The 23,984-nt window shown below is 46.5% G+C and overlaps 1 pseudogene; it reads right to left on the minus strand.

Annotated features, from left to right (window-relative positions):
• LOC119254969 (interferon-induced very large GTPase 1-like) overlaps nt 1–23,984 on the minus strand; it is a 46,505-nt pseudogene that overhangs the window by 17,781 nt on the left and 4,740 nt on the right.

Below are 23,984 nucleotides of genomic sequence, written 5' to 3' on the forward strand. Positions count from 1 at the left end.
TTGGATACCATTCTCTGCGAATTAAGTCACTGCGTACAGAAACAAAAAGCTACAGTGGCTATCTATCTTAAATTTGTGTGTTTTCATCATTGTTTAGATGGTGTTAAATTTCCTTATAACACTAAGGTTTTGCTAAGTGTAGTAAATGCAAGTAAGGTGAGGTATGTGTGTTTAAAAAAATGTATTAAAGATGGATATTCTGAAGGTCCTTAAAATAATTTAAAGCAGGATGGATAAAATAAAATGGTATTAGAAAGAAAGAAGGCAAAAGAAAGTGTTGAAGGTCTGAGAGAGGTTTTTGGTGAGAAATCATGTGTACTCAGGTGTCTCCATTACCAGAATTGGGTCAGCTCTCCCTTACTACCATGAATTCTGCCCTTAGTAGGCCCGGTGAAAATAATCATGCTTTTCCTTGTTTCTAAACCCTGTTTTCTCCCCTTATCCAGGCCAAGATCTCTGAGATTGTTAGGGGGAAAGGATGTCCTGAGCTAAATCCATGCAGGCTTTGTGAACTCCACCCCCACTCCAGACAGAAGCCATCAAGACATTGGGAAAAACAAATCCCGTCACCACCAAAGGGAAGGTGGCTGAGACCTGAGGGTGGAGTTAAGCAGCCAGATTTGGTATAAAAACCAGACAATTGGGCCTTGGGGGGTCTCTTGCTCTCCGGCTTGCCTCCTGGCTTCAGGGCTCCTGGCTCGCGGCCAGCTCTCAGAGTGCCATTTGGGATTCCTGATCGGCGGATTGGGTAGGACGCATTTAAGACTCTGTATCCCACTTTTCTCCCAGAGCTGTACATTTCCTCATTTCCCCTTCCCTTGTAAATAAACCTTTATTAACCTTTTGCGTGTGCCTGCAGTAAAATATTAATAAGTCCATTTAAGCGCGCGGGTGAAAATCCACAGACAGGCAACCCGTTTTGTATCGGGGCTGCCCTGTAACAAGATGAGCCTTAGCTCTCCCAGACCCGTAAAAGCCATTCCTGTAATTGACAGATGAGCAACAGGGTCCTGTGGACAAGCAGTGTGTATGTGAGCGCTTGGGCCCAACTTGGGTACGCATCACTGTGCCCCTGGTCCAGGTTCCACTGAGTCTCCAAAGCGGAGGCCCTCTGGTACTCCCTCGTCTGTTTCTAATCCCATCTCTTAAAGCCACTTCCCGTTCTTCTGTCTATGCCTGCAATTCCAGATCGGCACAGCCTTAGACAAGGTATTACCATTCATAGGGCCTCTAACTGGGGGCTCCAACACTGCGCTGACATGTTTTCAAAATCCTATAATGTCATGGCTCCTCCCACTTATAGGGCCAATATTAATGATAACCTTATTTTTTTCGTTTTTTTGCTCCTTGCCTCCTAAAATTCATACAGTCTCGCATTCGGGAAATGTCTCTATCCCACCTTTAACCAACTCCTTCTCCACCCATATCCTCGCATCCCTGCAGAAGACCCTCATACCCAGGCCTGAGCCCCCACCCTGGTCTTCGCCCCCCTCCAGAAAGAAGTAGGCAAAAAAAGAACCGTCGCCCTTTTCCTATCAACAAAAGGCTGAATGAAAGGTCGATGCAGGGGCCAGGAATGAGGAAGCCCACACCGAAAAAGACAACATGGCCCTGACACCAGGACCACTGATACCATCAAACCGAAACTGAAGCCATAAACAGGAGAAAAACAACTCGGTTCCACCCAGAACAACTTTGTTCCGCCTAAACCTGTTTCCCCCCAGCCAACCCAGTTTTCCTGCACGAACTCCCCTCTCCCTGGAAAAGGGACATTTCTCCCCACAACGGGGGCGGATTCACGGACCACAACTTGGGTCCATGAGGCCCACCCGGGGCACAATAAATTTTCCCTTCTTTTGAGAAATTTAGCCTGGCTCTCCTTTTCTTTACCGGGCCAAACCTTTCAGGCCCCTCACACCCTTGTAAGTTCCTAAGTTGTAGGATCACTAGGAAATCCTCTTGTTCTAATGCGGTGACGCTGGGTGAGCTCCTGGGTGCCTCCTGAGCAGGGGCCGCTCACCAGAAAGACAAAGCCGTGATTCCAGCCTGGTAGTGTCAGTCCCACCCGCATCTCCCTGTTCTCCAGAGAGGGGAGAAGTGCTAGCGGTGTAGCCCATAGTAGATCCTGCCTGTGTGAGGAAACCTTCATGAAATGTCAAATTCGTGGGATCTGGAGAACTTCCAGGTTGGTGAGGTGCCCCAGCTCCCTGCCGACAGAGGCTGTTACACTCACGACCCCCTTCCCTAGAGGGCACCTCAGTAGCTATTCACCTGGCTCTTCATCTGTATCTTTCATCTAATCCTCTAATGACTGGGTTAGCCCAATTAGTGTCTCCTGAGGTGTGGGGGCGCAGACAACAAGCTAAGCAACCCTGAGTCACAGGACTCAGATGGGTGCCAAACTGGACAGAAGTTGGGGGTAACCTGGGACCTACACTCGTGATGGGCTCCTGAGAGGTATCAGGAGTCAGGCTGTGACAGAGCCCTAACCCTGGGGGATCTGACAGTGTCAGAATGTGGGCACGTGGCTGGTGTCCCAGAAGTTGTCTTGTGTGTGGGGAGCACCCGCCCATCTGGTGCCGAAGCAAAGGAAAACTTGGCTCTCCTACCAGGCCCGGGCTATCTGCCTCTCCTGGCCCTTTTCCCTCTCTCTCGTGTTTGGCAAGAATCTCCCAGCAGATTTCAGAAGAGGACAACAGAGTCCCTGAAAAATGTACTCTCCAAGTGGAAATGAGCCATTGGGAAGGAATGGGTCAGGGGCATCCGCCAGGCCGGGGATAACAGGTCTGTCATAAGCATTGACAAGATCCCCCCTGTTTGACAGGTGTGTCTTCTTGCATTCCAAGGAAAATGGAGTTGAACAGCAGTTGCTGACATAAGCCAGTTGGTGGGCCTCCCGGGTGGCAAGGGTTTAAGAGGCAACCTATGAAGCTATCCCCAGCTATTGCAGCACCAGTTTGATCATGGGCCCGGGAGCTACATACATAGGGCAGCAGACCTCTCCTGCCTCGCCCGCTGCTCCCCTCAGCAGTTTACTTCAGTCAGTCTGCCGGTTCTGCTCCCCACTGTGTTGCTGGTGAATCCTCTCACCCCCCGCGCTGCTGGCCTGTCCCCCAGTTCTTGTATGCATCACTCAATCACTCAATCTTTAAAGAAAAATCCCCTGGGTGCCCACCCTGCTCCATGCCAGCCACATCCCCCCTCCTTTGCAGACCCTTGCCCGTTGTCCCCCCTTTGCTTCTTTGGTTTGAATACCCCTGCACTCTGCAAAAGAGCAGGGCCATGGTCTCTCACACACGAGTCTGCTGCCACCCACATTTGTTGACAAATTCAACCACTCTCCTTGTCCTCCAACTCTGTTTCCCTTTACTGGCCGGGGGAAACCGAGGCCGGCGTTGAGTGTGGACACTGTGTAAGCCTGTTGCGTTCCTGGGGAGAAACAGAGCCTGTCACTCATCTCTGTCTCTGACATCTTCCGCATAATGCTATTTCTGAACATTCTCTCTCAAACCTACCTACGTCCCATATATATCATTTTGATTTGTTGATCTTTATCTTTTTCCATGACCTCACTGAGTATGCTATTGCTCGTTGACCAGGACCTCCTGCCCCATTGTGCTTCCATTTCAAACGGCAAAATACGCCACAAGCTTGTTTTTCCAGGTGAACCTCAATGGTGACTTTTTTAAGTTCCTCTAGGAATCCCACCCACATGGATGGGGTGAGTTCAAACCTTAGAATGAAAACTGGGGTCTGGACTGAGCACTCCCCTGGTGCGCTGCTCAGCAGCAGCGGTTCCCGGAAGCTCCTGCTCACACCACACTTGGACCATCTGTCCTGCTTCCTGTCCCACAGGCGGACAGAAGGGGTTCTTTTACTCCTTTTCTCAGAAAACCCAAGTACCCAGTACTTGCTGGCCCAGGCTTGCTTAGTGAGCCAAAAGAAAGAGCCCTGCAGAGCAAGCTGAGAGAGAGAGGCAAGTTGTGCTCTGGCCCCAGGTGAGGTTTTCTACCTGACACCTGACCTTTCCTCCATTGTCAAGCACTGCCAGTCAACTTGGCTTCCCACCTCTCAGTCTGAGCCCTTTGCTTTCTTCCAAGCAAGCCAAGCAGAGCTCACCCGGACCCCTGTACACTGCCTGACACATCACCCCAGCTCAGCACCCACGTGACCCCCAGCCCCAGCACATCGCTCAGCTCTCCTGCGTCTGCATGGGCCTTGAGCTTTCCCCACACGAAGCAACTCCCTGACACCAGCCCAGTGTCCGATATTTAGACTGAACCTGACAGTATCCCCTGGGCCTTGGGAAGGAAGAAAGGAAAGGGAGGTACTGCGGGTTGCAGGGAGAAAGGGAGGGAAGGAAGAGGAAGTGAGATCAGGGGGAAGGAGTGGGGGGAGGGCAGGAGGAAGGGACAAGGGAGGAAGGAAGATTAGGACAGGAGCTGGGTGGAGAGTGGAGGCCGGCAGGGAGGGGGCGGGGAGGAAGGACTCCCAGTCCCTTACATGTAGATCATATGGCTTTAAGGGCAGGAATGTTCAGGGCTCTCTGTTACCAGGAAAATTGAGCCCAAATTCTCATCCCTGTTTTTGCAAGATGTTTTCTGCAATGGACTGGGTGGAGGTATGATCAGATCAAAGCAGAGAAAAACCAGGGTGTCGAGGAGCAAGGAAGAATATACGCTTCCTCCCTGCATCTCCTGCAAGCCCCGGCCCAGGGGTTGCAGCGGGGCATGACCTGGGAGGCAGAGAAGGCTCCAGGGAGGCAGGACCTGATCCTCTGTGGCTTTCCTGAGTGATAATAGGAGTTACAGAGTTACAGTGAGAAATGCACTTGCGGTCTCTGTCCTGGTTCCTGACAGAGGCCCTGAAAGGTCGATGCAGGGGCCAGGAATGAGGAAGTCCACATCGAAAAAGACCAGATGGCCCTGACACCAGGACCACTGATACCATCAAACCGAAACTGAAGCCATGAACAGGAGGAAACAACGCGGCTCCACGAAAAACAACTTTGTTCCGCCTAAACCTGTTTCCCCCCAGCCAACCCAGTTTTCTTGCCCGACCTCCCCTCACCCTGTAAAAGGGACATCCCTCCTCACAACGGGCGCGGATTCACGGACCCCACTTTGGGTCCACGAGGTGCGCCCGGGGAACAATAAATTTTCCTTTCCTTGGAGACATTTAGCCTGGCTCTCCTCTTCTTGACCGCGCCCAACTTTTCATCTGGTGTGTTGGTCGGGAATGGGGTCCAGTCCCATGTGGCGACCCTGCCCGTCCTGATCCCTGATCCCTCCACTCTCCCTGTCCTGATCCCTGATCCCTCCACTCTCCCTCTCGTTCGCTCTCTCTCTTTCTACCTCTCCCGGTGCAACTGGAAGCCAGGAACCCCTCCCTGCTCACTAAGGCTTAATGGTCGCCGGTACATGACCCGGGCCCCCTCCCTGCGGGAGACCGGGCCCCGCTGCCTCTCATGCCGCCTGAGCAGACCAGGGACTTGCTCTAGTCCCTTAATGGGCTTCCCTGGTAACTCCAATCCATGGGGCCACCTCCACCTCAACAACTTCTCATCTCCCCTGGAGGGGCCACCCTCCTCTTCCTCCTCTTGGCCCACCACCTTCTCTTCCTGCGGCACTTTGCCAGATAATTGTGAGGAACGAAAGACCCGGCCGGCCTGTGGACCACCAGCGCTTGGCTTGACTCTCCCAGGGGGAGTTGTTGCCTCTAGGGTCCCTCGGATCACGGAGGTCACTTCTTTTTTCAGCGATCGCTGCCCCCTCCTGATCCGCACTTTCCATTTGGGGCTTCCTCTGAGGTGAGACTTCTCCTCAGGGGCACGACCCATCCTATTTCTTGGAGGTAAAGAGGACTGCGGGACGCCACCTTCCCCTTTCACTCTCCTGCTCAATTCCCTGAGGATCGGGCAGGGACGCTGGGACGCCGGCCTCCCCCCGACCCTCCATTTGAGATCCTAAGAGGGACACTCACTATGGGATCAACGCAATCCCGCATTCAGGCAGACAACCCCTTGGGGTGCCTCCTAAAGGCCCTTGGCCCTCTACATTTAAAGCAGATGTGAGACCTAAGCGCCTCATTTTTTATTGCACCACGGCCTGGCCCAAACACGAATTGGACAATGGCTCTAGGTGGCTGGAAATGGGCTCTTTTGACCCCAAATTCTAACCGACTTAGACAATTTTTGCCATAGGCAGAAGTAGTGGCCCGAAATTCGCTTAGGGCCAGGCTGTCTTTCACTTGCGCTCCGCCCCTTCCCTCCCTCCTGAAAACCTGCCATATTTTCAAAGTCTCCAGACTCCTCACTCTTCACCCTCTCTGGACCCCTTTTCAAAATTCTCTAATCCTCTAGATTCTCAGTCTCCACCTCCTTCAGCTTCCCAATCCAGCCCCTCCCCCCTTTCTTTTCATCTCCCAGCAGCCACACCCTCTCTAGTGCTGATCCTCTTCTCTATCCCCTTAGGGTAATGGTGGAGACTGAAAGAGTAGGTAGAGTCCATGCTCCGTCCTCTGTCTGATCTCTCCCAAATTGAAAAGAGTCGCGACTCTTTCACTACCTACACCCAAAAATTTCGTTATCTTACCCAAGCCTATGGCCTTACAAGTCATGATTTACATGTTATCTTCTCTTCCACCCTGACCTCTAATAAAAGGGAACATGTTTTTAGGTCTGCCCAAGACCATGTGGATCAGGCCCATTTGCCTGACACAACATGCCCCCAGGCTCTGAAGCAGTTCCCCGGGGTGAGACTACCAGACTGACACAAGTAGGGTTGCCAGGGCTGGGCTCAAAGAGACCATTTTATTACCTGTCCCCTAGCTTTTCTCCAAGCAGAAGTGCATAAACCTGTAAACTTTAATAAGCTCAGGGAGATTACCCAGTCTGCCTCAAAAAACCCTGCTGCCTTCCATCGCTATACCACGCTTGACCCTGACTCGCCTGGAAGCGCCATAGTAGCCACTTTTTATCTCAGTCAGCCCCAGACATTAACAAACAGCTTAAGAAGGCTGAGGATGGTCCTCAAACCCCGATCCGGGATCTGCTGAACATGACCTTTATAGTATTTAACAACTTGGAGGAACAGGACAGGGCAGAGAGGGAACTCTGTAGTCGCCAGAAGGCTGAGCTTTAAGCTCAGGCCCTAGTAGCTGCCTTGAGACCACCAGGCCTGCTCCTCCAGGGACCACAGTGCCTGCAGCCCGACAGAGGACAACAATGGGCCCCATAGGCACCAACCGACTGCCCCTGGGAACCTGCTTCAAGTGTGGCCTGGAGGGCCACTGGTCTAAACATTGCCCCAACCCCCGTCCTCTGCCAGGACGGTCTGGGGTCACTGGAAAAGTGACTGTCCCTCCACGCTTGGCCATGGTGGGCCTGGCCGTGGTGGGCCAGTCCTTCCAGTCCCTGCAACCCTGCCACTGGTGAGCTTGGGTTTTCTAGTTGAGGACTAAAGAGGCCTGGTCTCATGGACCCCGATAACCTTCGAGGAGCCCAGGGTAACAGTCAAGGTAGCAGGTAAGTCCATCTCCTTTCTGGTTGATACGGGGGCTACCTTCTCTTTCCTCCCCTCTTATTCCTGTCAAGTTTATCCTTCTCAGGCCTCAGTTACGGGTATTGACAGCCATCCTCCTCAGCTCAGGACCACTGGTCCACTCTTTCCTAGTCATGCCTTCTTGCCCCACACCAATCTTGGGTCGTGTCCTCCTAGCCAAACTCAGGGCTACTCTCTCATGGTTCCAAGACCCTAGCGTTGCTCTAACCTTCCCACTGCTCCAAACATCTCCTAACCCTTCTCAGGACTACCCGCTGTCTCCTTCCACTGTCCACCCCGTGGTCTGGCATAACTCTGCCCTGGTTGTGGCCACTCACCAGCCCCTACAGAGTGGTCATGGGCAACCCAGGTCACCTAGACCAAATTTCTATGTATAGCCTCCTGGCTTACTATAGTCCTTTCTCAGCCACCTTGGTTAAAAGTTTCAGTACAACTTCCTTCTGTTTTACAACCTCAATGCAACCTCATATCAAAATGAGTCTTCTTATCCACTGATGATAAAAAAAACAACCACAACCATATGCCTGGGCACCCTGGAGGCCCCCCTTGTATCCTCCTCTACCAGCCTCCCAGGAATCCCACTTGAGTGAGCCCCATCTTCCTGCATCTGCATCTAAGTCTCAGCTGTCTCCTGCTAGTCCTGACTCTCCAGAGCCACTGCTTCTTACGCCCCAGGTGGTAAAATGTGTAGGTTGCAAGGAGCAGATAGAGAGGCTCTACAACTCCCCTTAAGAAGTACTTGGGGAGACTGGGAGCGCAGGGAGTGCGTCCTGTATCAACATTTTAGAAGAGGGACATTTCTTCAGTAAAGACTTCTTGAAACCAGCAGAAGGCTCCCAGAGGAGCTAGAGGTGAGCTGGGAAGTTTGCCCATGCCAGGCCCCCTCTGGCCTGCTGTCTGAGCCCAGAGGAGGAGTGAGAACCCACTGCCGGGTCAGACCGGGCTCGCAGGAGTGCGTCCCGCATCGCCATTTTAGAACAGGGACATTTCTTCAGTAAAGACTGTTTGAAACTGGCAGAAGGCTCCTCGAGGAGCCAGAGGTGAGCTGGGAAGTTCGCCCAAGATGCCGACCAGTACCAGTAACACAGTGTCCCAATGCATATGGCAAATTAGAAAACAGAGAGTAAGGAGTAGAAAAACCACATGCAACCCAGCAACTCCTCAGGAAAAAAGCACACCACAAAGAGAAAACCACCCCCTGGATTGCAACAACAGTAACTTGGAAGAACTTATAAGCCTTCCAGAAAGAAAATTTAAAATTGCCATGATTAAAACTGACAGAAGTCATAAAGGAAAACAATGAGAAGGGAAAAATAATCAACGATCAGAAGAATGAAATTGAGTCCCTAAAGAGGGAAGTAAAAGAAATGCAGGAGATCAAAGAAATAATGGAGGCGCTAAAGAACTCTGGGCAAAGCAATGAAAGCAGAATAGATGAAATGAAAGAACGAATAAGTACTCTTGAAGACACAGAACTAAAAAGAACCAAAACCGTAAAGGAAAGAGAAGTACGAAGGAAAAAGACCAAAGAAAGGCTTCGGGAACTATCTGACTCCATGAGGAAAGGAAATATAAGAGTTATAGGAATCCCAGAAGGAGAGGAGAGAGATGTAGGATCAGAGAAAATATTCAAGGAGATAATTGAAGAAAACTTCCCAAACATGAAAAAAGAGCTGAAAATTGATATACAAGAAGCAAGAAGAACACCAAACTTCCACGACGAAAGGAAAAATACAGCAAGACACATAATAGTAAATCTCCCAAGAATCCAGGACAAGGAAAAAATAATGAAGCTGACAAGAGGGAGGAAACAGATAACATTCAAAGGAAAACCAATCAGACTGATATCAGACTTCTCTGAAGAAACACTACGGGCAAGGAGAGAGTGGAGGGACATAGTCAACAGACTCCAAGAAAACAGATGCCAACCACGAATACTCTATCCTGCAAAGCTCTCCTTTCTCTATGAAGAAAGAATAAGGACCTTCCCAGACATACAGAAACTCTGGAATTTCATTACGACTAAACCCCCACTCCAAAAAATACTACAAGGAGTATGAGAGCCAGAACCTCAGAGGGACGAATAACAACAAAAGAAGGCCCAAAAAAAAGTTATTAAAAGAATTAATAAATAAAATCAAAGGAAAGACAAACAATGGCAAATACAGATGCTTACATATCTATATTAACTCTAAATGTGAATGGACTAAATTCTTCAATAAAAAGACACAGAGTCACAGGCTGGATTAAGAAACAAAATCCAACCTTTTTCTGTCTCCAGGAAACACATTTAGCTACAAAAGATAAAAATAGACTCAAAGTTAAAGGATGGAAAACAATACTACAAGCAAATGGACCAAAAAAGAAAGCAGGAACAGCTATACTTATATCAGATAAAACATATTTCAAACTCAAAAAGATAAAAAGAGACCCCAACAGTCACTACATTATGATCAAGGGGACAATACTTCAAGAGGAAATAACACTCATTAACATATATTCACCAAAGGAAGGAGCACCAAAATACATCAGACAACTATTGTCATCTCTGAAAACAGACATCAGAGAAAACACATACATAGTGGGAGACTTCAACACACCACTATCAACAATGGATAGTCAATGAGACAAAAAATAAGTAAAGACACTAAAGCTCTAAATAAGGATCTAGAGCGCTTGGGCTTAACAGACATCTATAGAACACTAAACCCCAAAAAATCTGAGTACACATTTTTCTCAAGCGCACACGGATCATTCTCCAGTATCGATCACATACTGGGATACAAGACAAACATCAACAGATACACCAAGATTGAAATCATACCATCCATCTTTTCTGAGCATGAAGGCGTCAAGCTAGAAATAAGCCATAAAAAGAAGGCAAGGATCTCTGCTACCTCATGAAGATTGAAAACTACACTACTGGAAGACCACTGGACTAACGAGGAGATCAAAGAAGAAATAAAAAAATTCTTTGAACTGAATGACAAGGAGGACACCAATTTCCTAAATGTATGGGAAGCAGCAAAAGCAGTAGTAAGAGGAAAATACATAGCAAGTGAGGCTCACATCAAGAAAAAAGAAAGAACTCAAAGAAACAACCTAATCTCAAAGATCAAAGATCTAGAAAAAGAACAACAAAAAACCCCCAAAACCAGTAGAAAAAAAGAAATAATAAAAACCAAAGCAGAAATAAATGAAATCGAAACTAAAAAAACAATCCAAAAGATCAATGAAACCAAGAGCTGGTTCTTCGAAAAAAATCAATAAAATAGACAAACCCCTAGCCAGGCTCACAAAGGAAAAAAGGGAGAAAGCACAAATAAACGGGATCATGAATGAAAGAGGAGAAATCACAATGGACACAGCAGAAATTAAAAGAACAATCAGTAACTACTATGAACAGTTATATGGAAACAAGTTAAACAATCTAGAGGAGATGGACAAATTCCTACAACTCTACAATCACCCAAAGCTAGAGAAAGAAGAAATAGAACACCCAACAGACCAATTACAAGCAGCGAAATTGAAATGGTAATCAAAAACCTCCCCAAAAACAAAAGCCCAGGACCTGATGGATTAACAAATGAATTCTACCAAACATTCAGAGACAAATTAAGGCCTATCCTTCACAAACTCTTCCAAAAAATTGAGAAGGAAGGGACAATACCAAACACGTTCTATGAAGCCAACATTACACTAATACCAAAACCGAACAAGGACAACACAAAAAAGGAAAACTACAGGCCAATCTCCCTAATGAACACTGATGCAAAAATCCTCAATAAAATTTTAGCTATCAGAATCCAACAATGTATCCATAAGATAATTCACCACGACCAAGTAGGATTCATTCCAGGGACACAAGGATGGTTCAACATCTGAAAATCAATCAACGTTATCCAACACATCAACAAAAAGAAATATAAAAACCATATGATAATATCAATAGATGCCGAGAAAGCTTTTGACAAAGTGCAACACCCATTCATGACAAAAGCCCTTGAAATTCTTGGGATACAAGGAACATACCTCAACATCATAAAGGCCATATATGACAAGCCAACAGCCAGTATCATTCTCAATGGTGAAAAGCTGAAAGCATTTCCATTAAGATCTGGAACAAGACAAGGATGTCCACTCTCACCACTGCTTTTCAATATAATATTGGAAGTCCTTGTCAGAGGAATAAGACAAGAGAAAGGAATCCAAATAGGAAAAGAAGAAATCAAACTATCACTATTTGCAGATGATAATATACATAGAGAACCGCAAAACCTCCACAGAAAAACTAATTCAACTCATCAATCAGTTCAGTAAAGTGGCAGGATACAAAATCAACATGCAAAAGTCAGTAGCCTTCCTATACACAAACAATAAATCTGAAGAAGGAGAAATCAAAAAAAAAAATCCCTTTTATCATCAAAACAAAAAAAATCAAATACTTGGGAATAAATCTAACAAATATGTAAAGGACCAATACAAAGAAAACTATAAAACACTGTTAAAAGAAATAGAAGACGACACAAAGAAATGGAAGGATATCCCCTGCTCATGGATTGGAAGAATAAACATTATTAAAATGGCCATCCTACCAAAAGCAATAGACAGATTCAATGCTATTCCAATCAAAATTTCAATGTCATTCTTAAAGAAATAGAATGATTATTGATGAAATTCATATGGAATCACTAAAAACCCAGAATAGACAAAGCTCTCCTGAAAAAAAAAAGAAGGGAATGGAGGCATCACACTCCTAGACTTCAAACTCTACTACAAAGCCATAATCATCAAAACTGCATGGTATTGGAACAAGAACAGACACACAGACCAATGGAATCGAATAGAAAATCCAAATATAAACCCACAGATTAATGGTAAAATAATCTTTGACAAAGGAGCAAAGACTATGCATTGGAGCAAAGAAAGTTTGTTCAATAAATGGTGCTGGGAAAACTGGGTCACTACATGCAAAAGAATGAAGTTTGACCACTACCTCACACCATACACAAAAATCAACTCAACATGGATTAAAGAACTAGACATAAGACCTGAAACCATAAAATACATAGAAGGAAATATAGGCGAAACACTATATGATATGCACATCAAAAACATATTTACAGACACATCACCCAAAGCAGTGATAGTGAAGGCAAAGATAAACAGCTGGGACTACATCAAATTAAAGAGCTTCTGCACAGCAAAAGAGACAATAACAAAAACAAAGAGAAACCCCACCAACTGGGAGAACATTTTTGCACACAACAATAATGATAAAGGACTGATCACAAAAATCTACAAAGAGTTGATGAGACTCAACAAAAACAAAGAAAATAATCCAGTCAAAAAATGGGCAGAAGATGGGCCTCCCTGGTGGCGCAGCAGTTGAGCGCTGGGTTTCGATGCTGCCCACAGCCTCTGCAGCGCTGGTTGGATCTCTGACTGCTCCCCGGCCACCGGAGGAGGGTCCCACGTGGCACGCAGACCTCTCCTGCCGTCTGCTGCTCCCCTCAGCAGTGTAATTTGGTCCTTCTGCCTGCTCTGCTCCCCACTCTGGCTCCGGTGAATTCTTTCACCCTTCCGCACTTCTGACTGTACCCAGTGCATGTATAAACAAAAAACCAAACAAATAAATAAATAAATAAAACATGCCTCTATTAAAAAAAAAAAAATGGGCAGAAGAGCTAAAAAGAAACTTCTCTGAAGAGGAAATGCAAATGGCCAACAGGCATATGAAAAAATGTTCAACATCACTTGTAATCAGGGAAATGCAAATCAAAACTACCATGAGATACCATCTCACACCAGTGAGAATGGCACATACTAAAAAAACTAGCAACAACAAATGTTGGCGAGGTTGTGGAGAAAAAGTAACTCTCATGCACTATTGGTGGGAGTGCAAACACTCCAACCATTATGGAGAGCTGTGTGGAGATTTCTTGACCTGCTAAACATAGAGCTTCCATATGATCCAGCAATTCTACTACTAGGTATTTACCCAAAGGACACGGACATCCATTTCAAGGAGCACCTGCACCCCTATGTTTATAGCAGCACTGTTTACAAAAGCTAAGCTTTGGAAACAGCCCAAATGCCCCAAAATAGATGACTGGATCAAGAAGATGAGGTACATATACACCATGGAATATTACTCAGCATTCAAAAAAGATAAACACATACAATTTGCAGCAACATGGATGGAGCTGGAAGGGATCATGCTCAGCGAAATAAGCCAGAAAGAAAAAGAAAAATACCGGATGGTCTCACTCATAGCAGGATCTAGAAAACTTGAATAAGGGACCAGGAAAAAGAATAAATATAAGAAAGTAAAAATCAAAATTAACAAACAATTATGAATCAGAGACACACTATCGGGGGTGGGGGGCAGGGAGGGGAGGGATTGGGATCAAAATAACGGGGTCGCAATTGTATGGGGAATATAAAGATAAAATTTATAATAAAAAAATTCAGTGTAAAAAAAAAAGAAAGACTTGGGGACCAGTATATTAAAATCCAAACAGGACTCTCCGAGGTGGGCAGAGATTTTTCACAGACCAGCCCTACTCCACCACGGACTTGCTCAGCTGGAAAACCTTCACACCTTCCTCCTTCAGTAAGCCCTAGGCTATGATCCATCTCAGTCCCGCAGCCAGCACACCTAGGATCCAGTGTCACCTCGGGGTTCTTACACAGTGTCAGCCCAGCTGGAGTTTCCCCTTTTAAAAATCCTCTACACACGGCCACCACCCTACCTCCTTCCCTAACGAAAACTCTACAGGGTGACCTTAGCTAAATTGAAAACCTTAATATCACCCAAACGATGAAGGCTTTGGACACCATTCTCTGCGAATTAAGTCACTGCGTACAGAAACAAAAAGCTACAGTGGCTATCTATCTTAAATTTGTGTGTTTTCATCATTGTTTAGATGGTGTTAAATTTCCTTATATCACTAAGGTTTTGCTAAGTGTAGTAAATGCAAGTAAGGTGAGGTATGTGTGTTTAAAAAAATGTATTAAAGATGGATATTCTGAAGGTCCTTAAAATAATTTAAAGCAGGATGGATAAAATAAAATGGTATTAGAAAGAAAGAAGGCAAAAGAAAGTGTTGAGGGTCTGAGAGAGGTTTTTGGTGAGAAATCATGTGTACTCAGGTGTCTCCATTACCAGACTTGGGTCAGCTCTCCCTTACTACCATGAATCCTGCCCTTAGTAGGCCTGGTGAAAATAATCATGCTTTTCCTTGTTTTTAAACCCTGTTTTCTCCCCTTATCCAGGCCAAGATCTCTGAGATTGTTAGGGGGAAAGGATGTCCTGAGCTAAATCCATGCAGGCTTTGTGAACTCCACCCCCACTCCAGACAGAAGCCATCAAGACATTGGGAAAAACAAATCCCGTCACCACCAAAGGGAAGGTGGCTGAGACCTGAGGGTGGAGTTAAGCAGCCAGATTTGGTATAAAAACCAGACAATTGGGCCTTGGGGGTCTCTTGCTCTCCGGCTCACCTCTTGGCTTCACGGCTCCTGGCTCGAGGCCAGCTCTCAGAGTGCCATTTGGGATTCCTGATCGGCGGATCGGGTAGGACGCATTTAAGACTCTGTCTCCCATTTTTCTCCCAGAGCTGTACATTTCCTCATTTCCCCTTCCCTTGTAAATAAACCTTTATTAACCTTTTGCGTGTGCCTGCAGTAAAATATTAATAAGTCCATTTAAGCGCGCGGGTGAAAATCCACAGTCAGGCACCCCGTTTTGTATCGGGGCTGCCCTGTAACAAGATGAGCCTTAGCTCTCCCAGACCCGGAAAAGCCATTCCTGTAATTGACAGATGAGCAACAGGGTCCTGTGGACAAGGAGTGTGTATGTGAGCGCTTGGGCCCAACTTGGGTACGCATCACTGTGCCCCTGGTCCAGGTTCCACTGAGTCTCCAAAGCGGAGGCCCTCTGGTACTCCCTCGTCTGTTTCTAATCCCATCTCTTAAAGCCACTTCCCGTTCTTCTGTCTATGCCTGCAATTCCAGATCGGCACAGCCTTAGACAAGGTATTACCACTCAAAGGCCTCTAACCGGGGCCTCCAACTCTGTGCTGACATGGTTTTGTAACAGGGTGGTCTCCAGGAAAGGGGGAGGTTCCCTGCCCCACCCAAGGGAGGGTGGAGCTGAGCAGGAAGAAGAGAAGCTGCAGAAGAGACTGAGGAAGGAAGGAAGCAGGATGGAGCCAGGAGACCTGGAGGAGGCACATGGAGCCTAGAGACACGTGAAGAAACTGCGCTTGTCTTTTGGTCGTGGACTGGGTGACACAGATGTGGGTGAGACCCGTGGGGAGGTGACAATGGCAGCTTTTATCTTGATGTTGATTTTGCTCTTTTCCTTCCGGGCTTGTCTGGTTGTTTGTGACCCTTTTCTGTGGGTCCCCACTGGAAGATGCTTTAGACTTGTAGCAGGCTTTGGGGCCTTGCTCTGGGCCAATCCCATTTGGATGGACTTTTACCCACGAGGGGACGGGTAACTTTGGGTGCTTCATTTAGAAACTAGACTCTTTGCCTTACCTGTATTGTTTCCTAGTTTTATTAAAGATCCTTCCCATTAGTCTCATGTGTTTTGTGTTGATGCGGCGGATGGCAGAACCCATGTAGAATAGGCAGGTTTGCAGGGTTTGGGCTGACCCTCTCCCTGTCCTATAACAGATTCAAAATCCTATGGTGTCATGGCTCCTCACACTTTTAGGGCCAATATTAATGATAACCTTATTTTTTTCGTGTTTTTGCACCTTGCCTCCTAAAATTCATACCGGCTCGCATTTGGAAAATGTCTCTATCCCACCTTAACCAACTCCTTCTCCACCCATATCCTGGCATCCTTGCAGAAGACCGCCCATACCCAGGCCTGAGCCCCCACCCTGGTCTTCGCTCCCCTCCAGAAAGAAGTAGGCAAAAAAAGAACCTTCACACTTTTCCTATCAACAAAAGGCTAGAATGAAAGGTCAATGCAGGGGCCAGGAATGAGGAAGCCCACACCGAAAAAGACAACATGGCCCTGACACCAGGACCACTGATACCATCAAACCGAAACTGAAGCCATAAACAGGAGAAAAACAACTCGGTTCCACCCAGAACAACTTTGTTCCGCCTAAACCTGTTTCCCCCCAGCCAACCCAGTTTTCCTGCCCGAACTCTCCTCTCCCTGGAAATGGGACATCTCTCCCCACAATGGGCGCGGCTTCACGGACCCCCAACTTGGGTCCATGAGGCCCACCCGGGGCGCAATAAATTTTCCCTTCTTTTGAGAAATTTAGCCTGGCTCTCCTTTTCTTTACCGGGCCAAACCTTTCAGGCCCCTCACACCCTTGTAAGTTCCTAAGTTGTAGGATCACTAGGAAATCCTCTTGTTCTAATGCGGTGACTCTGGGTCAGCTCCTGGGTGCCTCCTGATCAGGGGCCGCTGACCAGAAAGACAAAGCCGTGATTCCAGGCCTGGTAGTGTCAGTCCCACCCGAATGTCCCCGTTCTCCAGGGAGTGGAGATGGGCCAGGGGTTTAGCCCATACTAGAAACTGCCTGTGTGAGGAAACCTTCATGAAATATCAAATTCGTGGGATCTGGAGAACTTACAGGTTGGTGAGGCGCCCCCAGCTCCCTGCAGACAGAAGCTGTTGCACTCATGACCCCTATCCTAGAGGGCACCTCAGTAGCTCTTCATCTGGCTCTTCATCTGTATCCTTCATCTCATCCTCTAATGACTGGGTTCACCCAATTAGTGTCCCCTGAGGTGTGGGGGTGCAGACAACAAGCTAAGCAACCCTGAGTCACTGGACTCAGACGAGTGCCAAACTGGACAGAAGTTGGGGGTAACCTGGGACCTACACTTATGATGGGCTCCTGAGAGGTGTCATGGGGTGTGTGTGACTGAGCCCTAATCCTGAGAGATCTGACAGTGTCAGAAGGTGGGCACGTGGCTAGTGTCCCAGAAGTTGTCTTGTGTGTGGGGAGCACCCGCCCATCTGGTGCCGAAGCAAAGGAAAACTTGGCTCTCCTACCAGGCCCGGGCTATCTGGCTCTCCTGGCCCTTTTCCCTCTCTCTCGTGTTTGGCAAGAATCTCCCAGCAGATTTCAGAAGAGGACAACAGAGTCCCCTAAAAATGTACTCTCCAAGCTGAAATGAGCCATTGCGAAGGAATGGGTCAGGGTGATCTGCCAGGCTGGTGATGACCGGTCTCTCATAGGCATTGACAAGTGTGTCTTTCATGAATTTCTTGCAATTTCCCCCTGTTTGACAGGTGTGTCTTCTTGCAGTCCAAGGAAAAGTGAGGTGAACTGCAGTTGCTGAAATAAGCCAGTTGGTGGGCCTCCCGGGTGGCAAGAGTTTAAGAGGCAACCTATGAAGCTATCCCCAGCTATTACAGCACCAGTTTGATCATGGGCCAGGGAACTACCCACATGGGGCAGCAGACCTCTCCTGCCTCACCCTCTGCTCCCCTCAGCAGTGTACTTCAGTCAGTTGCCAGTTCTGCTCCCCACTGTGTCGCTGGTGAATCCTCTCACCCCCGCGCTGCTGGCCTGTCCCCCAGTTCTTGTATGCATCACTCAATCACTCAATCTTTAAAGAAAAATCTACTTGGTGCCCACCCTGCTCCATGCCAGCCACATCCCCCCTCTTTTGCAGACCCTTGCCCATCGTCCCCCCTTCGCCTCTTTGGTATGAATACCCCTGCACTCTGCCAAAGAGCAAGACCATGGTCTCTCACACAAGAGTCTGCTGCCACCCTCATTTTTTGACAAATTCAACCACCTTCCTTGTCCTCCAACTTTGTTTCCCTTTACTGGCCTGGGGAAACTGAGGCCGGCGTTGAGTGTGGACACTGTGTAAGCCTATTGCGTTCCTGGGGAGAAACAGAGCCTGTCACTCATCTCTGTCTCTGACATCTTCCGCATAATGTTTTTTCTGAACATTCTCTCTCAAACCTACCTACGTCCCATATATATCATTTTGATTTGTTGATCTTTATCTTTTTCCATGACCTCACTGAGTACGCTATCGCTCGTTGACCAGGACCTCCTGCCCTGCTGTGCTTCCATTTCGAATGGCAAAATACGCCACAAGCTTGTTTTTCCAGGTGAACCTCAATGGTGACTTTTTTAAGTTCCTCTAGGAATCCCACCCACATGGATGGGGTGAGTTCAAACCTTAGAATGAAAACTGGGGTCTGGACTGAGCACTCCCCTGGTGCGCTGCTCAGCAGCAGCGGTTCCCGGAAGCTCCTGCTCACACCACACTTGGACCATCTGTCCTGCTTCCTGTCCCACAGGCGGACAGAAGGGGTTCTTTTACTCCTTTTCTGAGAAAACCCAAGTACCCAGTACTTGCTGGCCCATGCTTGCTCAATGAGCAAAAAGAAACAGCCCTGCAAAGGAAGCTGAGAGAGACAGGCAAGTTTCGCTCTGGCCCAGGGGAGGTTTTCCACCTGACACCTGACCTTTCCTCCACTGTCAAGCACTGCCAGTTAGCTTGGCTTCCCACCTCTCAGTCTGAGCCCTTTGCTTTCTTCTAAGCAGCCCAAGCAGAGCTCACCTGGACCTCACCTGTGCACCACCTGACACATCACCCCAGCTCAGCACCCATGAAACCCCCAGCCGCAGCGCATTCCTCAGCTCGCCTGTGCCTGCATGGGCCTTGAGCTTTCCCTACACGAAGCAATTTCCCTGACACCAGCCCAGTGTCTGACAGACTGAACCTGACAATATCTCCTGGGCCTTGAGAAAGAAGAAAGGAAGGGGAGGTACTGCAGGTTGCAGGGAGAAAGGGCGGGAAGGAAGAGGAAGTGAGATCAGGGGGAAGGGGTGGGGGGAGGGAGGGAGGAAGGGACAAGGGAGGAAGGAAGATTAGGAGAGGAGCTGGGTGGAGAGCAGAGGCCGGCAGGGAGGGGGCGGGGAGGAAGGACTCCCAGTCCCTTACATGTGGATCATGTGACTTTAAGGGCATGAATGTTCAGGGCTCTCTGTTACCGGGAAAATTGAACCCAAATTCTCATCCCTGTCATTTGCAAGATGTTTTCTGCAATGGACAGGGTGGAGGTATGATCAGATCAGAAGCAGATAAAACCCAGGGTACACAGGAGTGAGGAAGAATATACCTGTGGAACCAAGCATAAGTATTTATAGCCATTGCTTTGTGTAACTGCCATTTTACAATTTAAGGTTTTGCTGGGTAAAGACTGCATTTCAGAGATAGTTTGGACCCTCACTCCACCCTTACTCTCTGGTCACCAATGAGGGCGAACTTGCTGTAATTGGAGCTGCAGGTTGGAGCTGCATCTTGGCCTGGCCAGTCAGCTTAGAATGATAGCCTGGCAAAGTTGGAGAACTCATCTTTGTAGCCAATGAGTAACTGCCAGCATAATTTAACCTTATTAAAAGACCCCTGCTTCCTTTGTTCGGGGCTCTCGGTATCTGCCACTGCGTTGGTAGGTGCCTTGAACCCGGACTCGAGTCTGAAATAAACTCCCTTTTGTGTTTGCATCAGCTGTCTTTGGGTTCTTGGAGGCTATGCTCGCTGAGTCTGCTGACCTTGGGCACAACATTTTGGGGGCTCGTCCGGGATCGGCTAGCACAACCCCAACCACCAAACAGCTGAAGGGAACCATTAAAGCGCGCAGGTGAGTGGTGAGGTTTTAGTCTGCAGACCTGTAGTATTGAGTACCTGTATTTGTATTGTTATAGGACAGGGAGAGGGGCAGCCCAAACCCTGCAAACCTGCCTATTTTAAATGGGTTCTGCCATCCGCCGCATCAACACAAAACATATGACACTTTAATGGGAAGGAACTTTAATAAAAACTAGGAAACAATACAGGTAAGGCAAAGAGTTTAGTTTCTAAATGAAGCACCCAAAGTTACCCGTCCCCTCGTGGGTAAAACTCCATCCATATGGGATTGGCCCAGAGCAAGGCCCCAAAGCCTGCCACAAGTCTAAAGCATCTTCCAGTGGGGACCCACAGAAAAGAGTCAGAAACAACCAAACAAGCCCGGAAGGAAAAGAGCAAAATCAACATCAAGATAAAAGCTGCCATTGTCACCTCCCCACGGGTCTCACCCACATCTGTGTCACCCTGTCCACGACCAAAAGACAAGCGCAGCTTCTTCACATGTCTCTAGGCTCCATCCTGCTTCCTTCCTCAGTCTCTTCTGCAGCTTCTCCTCTTCCTGCTCAGCTCCACCCTCCCTTGGGTGGGGCAGGGAACCTCCCCCTTTCCTGGGGACCACCCTGTTACAGTATCATTTGTGCTCTTTACCTGTAGAAGTACTGAGTACCTGTATTTGTATTGTTTGTGCTCAGTATCTGTGGAATTGTTTGCAAACCTGTAATTTTGGTAGCCAGGCGCTTAAGTGGACGCGCTGGTAGGCGTCTTGGTGTGGACCAGGGGAGAAGTCCCTGTACCACCTGATTGGCTATCCCCTGTGGGGCAGCACTGGGGTAGCATTTGTGTTGGGCCTTTTGAAAAATTTGTTTTTGGTTCGTTTCTTGTGTTTGTTATTCTTAAAACTTTGGTGTTTGTCTTTACCCAGGGAACTCTGGTTTTGTTCCTGGTGTTTGTCGTCCCTGTTGCTTTTGTGTGTTCGTAATCATGGGTCAGGCAATGCCTACTCCACTGTCTTTGGTCACAGTCAAGGCTAAAAGTAAAATGCTGGGCACTGCAAAGCAACTATGGCTGGCTGGTGAGAGACTGCCTATGATCTCAACGAGCAGCTGCCTGTGTTATAGAGCAACCCCGATATTAAACGGGTTCCTGGCTGTGGGTCCTCACCCACGCGCTTTAAAGGGACTTATGAATACTCTACTACAGACACACGCAAAAGGGTTAATAAAAGGTTTATTTACAAGAGAAAAAGAAATAAGGAAAATATACAACTCAGGGAGAAAATAGGGAAATAAAGTCTTTAATGTGCCCTACCCGATCCGATGACCTGGAAACCCAAAGTCACTCTCAGAGCTGGCCGAGAGCCAAAAATGCAGAGACCTCCAAAGCCCACGTGTCTGCCTTTTGTATCCACCTGGCTGCTTAACCCCACCCTCAGGTCCCAGCCACCTTCCCTTTGGTGGTGATGGGATTTGGAGTTCCCAGTGTCTTTGGCTTTGGCCTGGGGTGGGGGTGGAGTCCACAAAGCCTATATGGAATTTGCTTTGGGACATCCTTTTCCCCCTAACACCTGGACATTTTCTCCAGTGTTGAGATCATTGGTATATCTCTGCTGCCTTCCAACTGTGGGGGAATTAAAACTCTCCCTTTGTCCACCTTTAAAAAGAAACAAAAAAACTGCTGAGTTACTTTGCACTTGCTAACTGAAAGGTTCCACGTGGTAAAAAAAAAAAAAAAAAAAAGAGAGCCAGGCTGAATTTCTCAAGGGAGAGAAAAATTTATTGCACCCCAGGCAGACCTCACAGACCCAAGGTGGGGGTTAGCGAAGCCCGCGGGAAAAAGTTTATAGGGCTGAAGGAGTTTCTTTGTCTGAACAACAACAACAAAAAAATAGTAGGGAGATGGAAGTTTCATTGTCTGAATCCTCTAGGCAGGCTTCAGCATTCCTGTTCCCAGGTGGAATTCCTGGAAGACTTTTGCATTCCAGTCTCCTGCATGGACCTTTCACTAACAAGCTATAAAAGGTAATTTTTGGTTAAGTAAAAAAAAATAAAGACTTCTAAATTACTTATTGGACATGTAAAAGTTTAGTTTCTTATTAAGACTAACTTCTGATAAGAGTCTGAAAACAGGCAAACTGTAAAGGAAGATCTTAATCTTCCTCTTCTGTCCTCCCCATACAAGGTTCTGGGAAAGAAAAAAAAAAAAGTCTTTTGTCTTAAAAATGTGCTTGCTCTCAGTGAGACAGAACTAAAACAATGTAAAGATAAATAATAATTACTTAAAAATACAAACTCAAAATGTTTTTCTTATTTAAGAAAGTTAGTACAAACTGCTTAATTTTGAAATTGTTGTGGTCTTTGTTGGACCCTAGGTTTTAAATAAGGGTTAAAATTGAATACTTGCTCTATAAAAGGATTCTAACTTCTGTTATTAAAACCTGCTTGATATAAAAAGGATATTAAAAACATGCCTACATGGATGTGTCAAACTTTTAAAAAAATTGTTATTAAAAAACTGGAGTTTACTAAATTGTAGTTTCTCAGTGTTTTTGCAAATATAGGTAAAAATAACTGTTTCTTAAAATTGCATGTGGCCAAAAATTTTAAATAAAAATTAAAATATCTCTTTGTTCTTGCTTTTGCCTCTGGAGGATTAATTATAAATGGCGCCTATAAAAAATCCTAAATTTTAAAATTGCAATCGAAAATTGTGGTTAAAAAAAAATACTAATTCAAAATTTAATGGTTTAAAGCATACATGCCTTAAGGTTTGAGTGTTAAAAAATTTGGTGCTTTGCTTTGTTTGAATGTGTTTACTTGTGCTGTACAAAGAAAATAATCATTAACCTGGCTTATGCTAACAAACAAACTTACTTCTAGGCTTTTATCTAAACTTCTCTTGATAAGATCTTGTTCCAGGAAGACTGATCTACTTGTCTTTTCCCCTTGGAGAAAACAACATATTCTCCCAGTAAATGACTAGGTTTCTTTACAAAATTCAAGGTAACATCTAAAGCCATATAAACAAGTTACTGGAAAAATGTATATGGTATTAGGTGTCTTTTTTTTTTTTTTTTCTTTCTTGCTTTTGTCAATCTATCTGTAACAGAGTGGTCCCCAGGAAAGGGGGAGGTTCCAGGTTCCCTGCCCCACCCAGTAACATTTATTATTCTTTGTCTTAAAGAAGGCACAGTTGCTAAACAAATGTTTTCAAAATAGTTATTTACTTCAAACAATCCAACAGTTATTGTATTACTAGCAAAAAAGCCTATGTGTCTGCAACTAACATTTCTAAGTTTGCCAGGTGAACAATTAACTAAGGGCTGAGGGAAACAAAGGGCAGGAAGTTACCTGGGGGATGGGAGACAAAGAGATTATTTCTAACTAACCTATAAAGTTTAGACTAACATATAACTAATTGATTAAAGTAAAAAACAGAAGGCTTTTGTATAGAAATCATCATCCATAGTATATTGTTTTAATATTGATTTGATATTAAGGAACCAAGGGCCTGGAGGGCGTTAATGCCAGGCGAGCTGCACTGACTCTTCCCTAGCCCCCAACTCTCAATTAAGGGAGGAAGTCTCCTAATCTAAACAAAGAGTTTTCTACCTATCACTTCTCTACTTTATCTAGTCAGCCTAGTTTCCATATTTAACTACAAGATCAAGGGGCAATTTCCTCTTCCATAAGGTTGCTGGTTGTTGTTCTAAAGAACTACAAATATTTCATCGGGGCAGGAGTGGAGATGGTTATAGCCTTTGATTCTCAAAAATGGTCAATATGTGAC

The sequence above is a fragment of the Talpa occidentalis genome, unplaced genomic scaffold (assembly GCF_014898055.3).
Source record: "Talpa occidentalis isolate TD23 unplaced genomic scaffold, MPIMG_talOcc4v2.1 talOcc4.3, whole genome shotgun sequence".
In the NCBI taxonomy this organism is placed as follows: Eukaryota; Metazoa; Chordata; class Mammalia; order Eulipotyphla; family Talpidae; genus Talpa; species Talpa occidentalis.